The sequence below is a fragment of the Rhinopithecus bieti genome, unplaced genomic scaffold (assembly GCF_001698545.2).
Source record: "Rhinopithecus bieti isolate Rb0 unplaced genomic scaffold, ASM169854v2 scaffold_1673, whole genome shotgun sequence".
Classification (NCBI taxonomy): Eukaryota; Metazoa; Chordata; class Mammalia; order Primates; family Cercopithecidae; genus Rhinopithecus; species Rhinopithecus bieti.
In genome coordinates, this window is record NW_016804690.1 from 8,163,561 (window position 1) to 8,172,544 (window position 8,984).

Sequence of the window (8,984 nt, forward strand, 5' to 3'; positions counted from 1 at the left end):
TGTGTGTGTGTGTGTGTGTGTGTGTGTGTGTGTGTGTGTGTGTGTGTGTTTAGTTTGTGGACTTTTCAGATAGCACCAGTTTTACTCATATTCATTTGTGTGTGTGTGTGTGTGTTTAGTTCTATATAATTTTATCACGTAAGAGATTTTTGTAATCACTACCACAGTTCAAGAAAATGATCAGTTCCATGACAAAGCATTGTTTTATATTATATATTAAAAATTGTACTTTGTCAAAGAAATTGTAGCTTGACTAATTATTACATATTATTTGTAGAAACTAGGAGTGCAAAAACCTCCTCTGATGATTCCCATAATACTCATCTCCTTTCTTTTCATTCTCTTTCCCACCATCTTAGTTCAGGACTTTTCCTCATGATTTATCTTCATGATAAATGAAGATAATATAATATTAGCTTCATAGTTGGGCTGTAAACACTGAGTTCAAAGATGTGGTCTGTTTTGTTTACCAAGTTATAGGCCTAAAACATGATAGGAATGAATGAGTGAATATATGGACAATGCTGGAGCCAAAACAGTGTTTAACAGAAACAAAAATTGGGCCAGGTGCAGCGGCTCACGCCTGTAAGAGACCGAGCGGGTGGGTCTCACGCCTGGGAGACCGAGCGGGTGGGTTGCTTGAGTCCAGGAGTTCAAGACCAGCCTGAGCAATATGGCGAAATTCTGTCTGTATTAACAACAAAAACAATTAGCCAGGTGTGGTGGTACGCACCTGTAATCCCTGCTACTCGGGGCTGAGGCAGGAGGATCACTTGAGCCCAGAAGGTCAAGAGGCTTCTGTAAGGTCTGATCATGCCACTGCACTCCAGCCTGGGTGACAGAGTGAGACTATATGTCAAAAGAAATAAAAGAAAAAACAAAGAAAAAAAAAAAGAAAAGAAAAGAAAAAGAAAAAAGAAACACAAATTGACTGATTTCTCTTTTCTCCTTAGTTACCTTCAGTAGCTTCCCATTACCTACAAAGTGACATCTAATCTAGGTAGTGTGATATTTCAAAACTTCTGCAATCTGGCCCCAATGGGCTTCTGAACCCAGTTCTGATTCCATATCCCCTATAGTATACTTCCGAACCACCCCCTCCTACATTCTCTGAGACTATTCCCTACTTTCTCACTTTTGGGGTCATCCTCCTTCACCCTAAAATGGCATTTTTCTTCCTTACTCACTGATATCCTTCTGATTCAATGCAAATAATTTTTATTTAATCTTGTTAAAATTCACAATGAGATATACCTTCCATTTAACAGCTTTAGCAACCAAGGCTTGCAGATACCATGTTAGAGTTTACCTTTAGCAAATGACAATGCTGGTGAACTCAAAACCAGGCCTTCCACTTAAAAATCTTATAATCATTATACTACTTCACCTAGTAGGTTTTTGGGTTTTGTTTTGTTTTGTCTTTCATAAAATAGTTTTCTATGCTTAATGTTTTATTTCACAGATTCTTGAGATTGTATAAACAACACTTTTATTTAGGAAATGTATGATCCAACATTTAAAGTCCACAACTTTTTGTGTGTGTGAATTCATGGTTTGTTCATTTACTCAACAACCCAGGAACAGGGTTAAATAGAAATGTGAAACAGTTAATTCATAGTGGAAGGATGGAAATGTAAGTATGTACAATCATTTCTCCGTGTCTGTGGGTTTTGCATCTATGGATTTTACCAACTTCAGATAAAAAATTTCGGAAAAAAAGGATGGTTTTATCTGTACTGAACATGTACGGACTTTTTTTATTGTCATTATTCCCTAAACAATACAGTATAATGACTATTTACATGGCATTTACATTATATATGCTATTACAAATAATCCAGATGATTTAAAGTATATGGGACGATGTCCACAGGTTATATGCAAATATTACATCAATTTGTATGTGGGACTTGAGCAACTGTAGACTTTGGTATCTGAGGGGAGGTCCTGGAATGAATCCCCCATGGATACTGAGGGATAACTGCACATTAAAAAGGATGTTAAAGTTGGGTGTGGTGACTCATGCCTCTAATCCTAGCACTTTGGGAGGCCAAGGCAAGAGGATTGCTTGAGGCCAAGAGTTCAAGACCAACCTGGCCAACGTCACAAGATGCCATCTCTAGTTTTTTTTAATTACACACACACAAAAAGATGTTAACTGTAATTATAGAAATAGGCTCATAGTATTATGAGCCTAAAGGAAGGAGTGTCAGGAAAGACTTGCTGAGGAAATAATAACCCAATTGTACTTTTACTGATGAATGGAAATTGTGCAGAAAGTGGAACCAAGGGTAAGAAAGTTGAATTCCAGAGAGAAGGAAAAACAGTGTGAAAAGCTGATTAGCATGGGGACTTACAAAGTGTTAAGCATTGCATGTATACAACCATGTGTTACTTATCAACGAGGATATGTTCTGGGAAATTTTTTGTTAGACAATTTCCTTACGTGAACATCCTAGAGTGTATTTACGCCAACCGAGATCGTATAGCCCACTACACACCTAGGCTATGTCATATAACCTAGAGGCTACAAATGTGTACAGCATGTTTCTGTGCTGAATAATGTAGGCAATTGTTACATAATAGTAAGTATTTGTGTATCTAAACATAAGGTACAGTAAAAATATAGTATAAAGGATAAAAAATGGTATACTTGTAGAAGACACTGAGCATGACTGGAACTTACAGGGCTGGAAATTGCCCTGGGTGAGTCAGTGAGTAAATGGTGAGTGAATGTGAAGGCCTGGGACATTACTGTATCCTACTGTAGACTTTATAAACACTCTACACTTAGGTGACAGTACATTTATTTTAAAATTTTCTTTGTTCAATAACAAATTAGCCATAGCTTACTGTAACTTTTTAACTTTATATAAACTGCTAAAATGTTAAACAACTTTTTGACTCTTTTCATCATAATACTTAGCTTTGAACACAAACATGCTGTACAGCTGTACCTTTTTTTCTTTATATTCTTACTCTGTAAGGTTTTTTCTATTTTTTAGATTTTTTTTTACTTGTTAAACTCTTTTGTTAAAATAAAGACACACACACTCACTTGCCTAGGCCTACACAGGGTCAGGAGTATCCACATCACTGTTTTCCACCTCCACATCGAGTCCCACTGGAAGGTCTTCAGGGCAGTGGCATGCATGAAGCTGTCATCTCCTATGACAACAATGCGTTCTCCTGAAATACCTCCTGAAGGACCTGCCTGAGGCTGTTTTACAAGCAACTTTGTTTTTTTTTTTCGTAAATAGAAGGAGTACACTCTAAAATATGATTAAAAAATATACTAAATACATAAACCAGTAATGTAGTCATCTATGATCATTATCAGTACAACATGTTGTACATAATTGTATGTGCTATACTTTTATATGACTGGCAGTGCAATGTGTTTGTTTACACCAGCATCACCAATAACATGTGAGTAATACATTGCACTATGACGTCACTAGGTGATAGGAATTTTTCAGCTCCATTATAATTTTACAAGACCAGTGTCGTGTTTGTGACCTGTTGTTGACTGACATGTTGTTACACGATGCATGATGGTTTAAGATACAAGGCTGAGGTTGAAGGGAAAGGCCGGGTCAGCTCAGGGAAGGCCCAGGTCTGGACACTCGGATTAAGAGACTTGGTATCCTGTAGCATGTGTGGAGCCATTGAAAGGGACGGATGGTGAACTTGGCCAGATTTGTCTTCAGGGATACACACAGTTTTATTATTCTACAGAAACCCCTTTTCAGGAAAACATGAATTAGCTGTATAATTATGTTGTTTCTCCTTAATACTAAATGCTATAAACTTTGTGTGTGTGAAAGTTAAAGGCAAGAAATGAGCCCTATGATTTATTTCCTTTCCTGCTAAGGAAAGTCATCTAGGTGTTACTACATCAGAAGCATTTGGCAAATTGGTGATGAAATCATTTTTCAATTTATTCCAGTTGCTATGCAAGTTTTCTTACCTGGTAGCCTCTTAGAAATTATGTATTTCTTTTGAAATGTATCATTTTACCTACTCAGGTTTTATATGTGGTATTTTTCTCCCTAATACGTTCTACTTTGTGTGTATATACTTTTAGCTTAACCGTATTTTAAAAAATCAAATGACTATCCTCTTTTTCTTATTTCTACTTCCTAAATTCTACATTTTCTTTATTCTATACTCTATAGCATCTACTTCCTTATTACAAAAGCCAAACCAAACCAAACAAAGAAAATGTTTAAGCCTACCTTGACTGACTTACACTGACACATTATGACTACTCACACATTGCAGATTTCCTAAAGCCATTTTATTATTGGACATATTTTGAGGGAAGAAAATGGCAAATGAAGGCAGGTTAGCTTTCTTTTCTTCCAAAATATACACATGAATGCATTTATGTTATGTTTACAGTTGCAAGGATTTTATAAGTTTTAAAACAGAATATGAAAACATTTTATCATTCAAGTCAGTGAAATATTTTCACCGCAGGCCTTAGTTAAGAAAAGAGCTGGCCTAAGAGATGGAAATCTGGAGTTTGAATTGGGTTTTGCCTGTAATTCTGGGAGTCCTTCAGTAAGTCCTCTCACTTCCCTAGTCCATTGCATGTAAATGAGAGGTGGAAGTAAGCACTGATAAAAGAATATCCGGTTATTTATGATCTGGTACAGAGCATAGGAATCAAGGAAAACTTCTGGTAATGCATAGCTATTATGTTTAACTCATGGTTTAAAATTTTGTTTAGATTACCTTTTAGATACAATTTACAACCAGACATATTTTCTGTGCAGTCAGATGAGGTTTGACAAATCTGACCCATATAATTCATAAAACCACCAGCTTCCCTATGTTCCTCTCTAGGCAATCCCCACTCCTTGCTCCAGAAAAACCACTGTGATTTCTCTTATGATGATTAGTTTTCCTTGTTCTGGAACATCACAGAATTTTAGAGTATGTATGCTTTTGCATCTAGCTTGTTTTACTTGGCCAGGATGTTTTTAAGATCTAGCGATGTGATTGCATTTATCACAGTTCATTTCTTTTTGTCTTTGATGGGGATTCCTTTGAGCGCACACACACATGAAAACACACACACACACATACACACACACAGGTAAATATTTCATAATTTGTTTATTTGTTCATCAGTGATGGACATTTGATTTGTTTTCAGCTTAGGGCTAATATTATAAATAAAGCTGTGATACACATTCCTAAGCAGTTCTTTTTGTGGAGATATGTTTTCACTTGTAGTAAATATCTAGGAGTGGAAATGCTGTGATATGGTGTCCTTTTAACTTTATTAGAAACTTCCAAACATTTTTTTTCTGATGAGGTTGCGTCATTTTATACCCTCCCAGCAACATATGTGATTTTCAGTTGCTGCATATCTTCCTCAGCATTTATTGCTGTCAGTCTTATGAATTTTAGCCTCTCTTCTGTGTGTGAAGAACTGAAAATTTTCTTTAATTTGGAACTGAAATAGAAACTCTAAAAATTATGGAATACATGTTATAATTTAGGGATATCAGAATTAGCATATTCCTTATTGAATAATGAAAATCTTAAGAGTGTTGCCTTATATTTTTTCATCTGTATCATCTTTAATCAGTTACATTTGTTTATGACATCCATTGATGTTTTCATAGGGACTGTATAGATAATATGTGTGTGTGTGTAGTCATATTTATTCAGGTCTCAAGTTTTTTGTTTGTTTCAGTGTTATAAAACAGTTTATCTTCTTTCATAATCTCCCATATCTCTTAAAAATCAGGCTTTTATTACATCTAATAGTTGAAAGCCAAATTTTTAAAAATCCCCAAAATCCCAACATTTTGGATTTTTAAAAAATGTGTTAAGATACTTCAAAGTCCAGCCATGGACTTTACATGTTAAAGTCCTCTCTATAAAAATATATTTATGGGTGATAATCAGACCTGTGATAAATATAAATTTTACATCACAGTCTCTCCAATTATTTCTGAAAGTGAGGGAATGATATTATGTAACCTAGCTAGTGTTCTATAATACTGGGTTAGAGAACAAAATGATAATTACTGTAATGGTCATAGAAAACTTAGGTAGTGAGCCAGTTGACTAAATGTGTAATCAAAACTCACCCCAGTATTCACATGGTACCTTTTTTGCATTTTGTAATGGATGCCTGTGGATCTTTATGAACTATTGCCTTTAGAGATAACAAATTTCCACAGACTTGGAGAGCAATAAAATACATTTAACACTAAATCTTTACTGAGCATAGTTTAATCTTTCTCTGATACAGAAAGCACTTTCTAATTTTATAGCTCTGAAGACTCATTATTGCAAATGCCAGTTATTATATTGACTAAGAGTAGAAGCAATGGTGAATCAAAAGGATGTGCTAATAGAATCTTAGATTGAGGGAAGTTAATGTGTGTTTACCCATATGCATCTCTCTATTTTAAGATATATGTAATTGTTTTCCATTTCTATTCCTCCTAGGTTTTTTCCCCAACCCTTCTCCACTCTTTCTGAATGTATACACCACTCTCTTGAGTTTCCTTACCTAAAATACAATTTCAGTTTTTCTCTATATGAAAGCGATGACAAAGTGATTTTACAGCCAGTTCTGAAAGTGACTAAACTTGACAACAATTGTATTTTATGACAACCTCTGCTTTCATGTCCCCGGCCTACTTTTATATCATCTTTTTTTTTTTTTTTTTTTTTTTTTTTTTTTTTTACCCCAAATATGAACAATTTCATATCTCTTCATTGGCTGAAAACAAATCCCCTTACCAGGAATACATTTTAAAGGAAGAGAGCCTGCTTCACATACGTCACCAGAGCCTTAACATCTTAACTCTGTAATATTCAATTTCTCACTCACTGAGAACCAAAGCCTTGTTTTTTGTAGTTTTATTTTTGTTTTGTTTTTGTGTGGTTTGTGTTCATAAAGGTTGGGGAAGAATTAGTATTATGGAACTAAACCAGATTAAGGGGGAATGTGAATTAGATTTGGTAACAGATGGTGCTGTGGAAATTAAAGGTTCTTTGCGAATGGAAGCGACAGCAGCTTGCCTCTGTTCTCTCTGTCTCTCGTTGGTGCACTTGATAGACGGGTATAAATCACAACAATCCTGTCTTGACAGCCAATTTCGAGAATTTGATCTGGTTAAAGACATGGCTTTCCTGCTCCACTCACCGAAACCTGCTTCTATTTTATTTTTACATGGCACCTTGTCATATTTAGAAAAGCAGGCTTGCCTGCTTCCTCTTAATGAAATTTTTTCTTAATTACAGTTTTAGCTCTTTAGTGTTAATTACTTTTTCATTCAGCCTGAATTTTCGTTATATCTCTCAGGGATTATTTTTTCTTTTTTTCTCACCCTTTTCACTCATGTATATTCTTTCGTTTTTTTTCCAAAGATCCTTTTCATTATCAGAAGTCGTTGTCAGAGGCACTATTTGAGACTCCTAATTACCAAAGTTATTATTTTTTAGGGAGAAAGACTTTCAGATGATGTAGTAAAGTTACCAAATCAGAAAAATTTTTTAAAGTGCCAGAAGCAATCACCAAAACTAGCACTGATTTCAACAAAATTTCACAAAAAGGTGAATGACAACACTTGTTTTCACCTAGTAAGGGCTGCAGAAATATCTGTTCTGTTGGCTAAAATAAATCCCATCATGTAAAAAGACATGGCCACAATGTGGCAGAACCACTTCATGCCTGTGTTGACCTTGGGGTGGTCTAGGGATTCCGAATTAAAATGCAATCTTCAGATGTGGAAGACGCTAAATGAGAGACCAGGAACACTGAACAAACTGCATGGATCCTTTGCATCCAGATTCTCAGATCTGACAAGCTTAGGGGCCAAGTACTAAGGTTGCCTCTTACAAATCCACATGGCATTTGGGCTTCCAACATATCAAGGAATGGGAAATAGAAGAGAGGGAAAAAATCACTCCAAAAATGAAGAGAAGATTCTTTGAGCGAGCAACTAACAGTTGGTAGAAATGAAGCTTCCTACTGGCAGTCAAATCAAATGTAGTAACAACTCAACAGCTCCCCGCTGCTTGCTGACAGCGTGGTGTCACACACTGGGACAAACATTCACTTAGACACTGATTGCAGGGAAGTGCCCTTCCGCCAACACCTCCCACCAAAAACGTAATGAGCAAAAAGAGAACCATTTCTAGGAAAAAACCCAGAGTCCCATTCCCCAGCTCCCCTAAAATGATAACGTTTCTGTTTGTCTTTTTGTAGCCCACTGGGAGTGAGTGTTCAGTTGAATGTGGTTGCTGCAGTTTCATTGTTATGTAGCAAGTTGTTTCATTACTTATTCTCTTGCAACACACACACAGACATATACACAACACACACACACACACACACACACACACACACACACACACACACAGGCCCTGGCATGCCCCTGAATGGTGACTCAGTGCAGTGGCAGCAAAGGAAATGAAAATTTGGGAGTTTGAAGAGTACTCCTTGGTGCAATAGTCCTTGCTCTCAAGGTCTAATCAGACTCACAAGCCAGTGTGTTTTTTATTTGAGTAGAATATATGGTTTTTAAAAATGGCCGGAGTTCTTTAAGAAGCATGTAGGCAAATACTCTCATTTTATAAATGAGAAAACTGAGAGTCAGTGTGGTACAATGACTTGGCTCCAGTTACACAGTGCCTGGATCCAGAGCTAGAACCCATGTCTAGTACTCTGTCAAATACTTCAAGAAGTCAGGGCTCCCTGGGAAAGGAGAGGAGAAGAAAAGCAGGCAGCAGAGACTCTGGTATAGTTCTTTTTTTTCAGCTGACTTTTTAGAATGGCAAATTATGTTTAGAAATTTTTCTCTGCATGTTTGTATTTCGACTTTTGAATGTGACAAATGACAAGCAGATCCTGATTTGAACTCTTGGCTTTTCAGTGGCTTCTACTGGCTTCACCGAATGCTATCTTGCTGCTGAATAATCCTTTAAAAAAAAAAAAAAAAAAAAAAAAA

At 36.2% G+C, this 8,984-nt stretch overlaps 1 protein-coding gene across 1 annotated transcript in view; it reads left to right on the forward strand.

The window, feature by feature from the left end:
- The window catches only part of LOC108528222 (estrogen-related receptor gamma-like), an 83,576-nt gene that overhangs the window by 32,588 nt on the left and 42,004 nt on the right, over positions 1–8,984 (forward strand). The gene's annotated exons all lie outside the window — the stretch shown is intronic.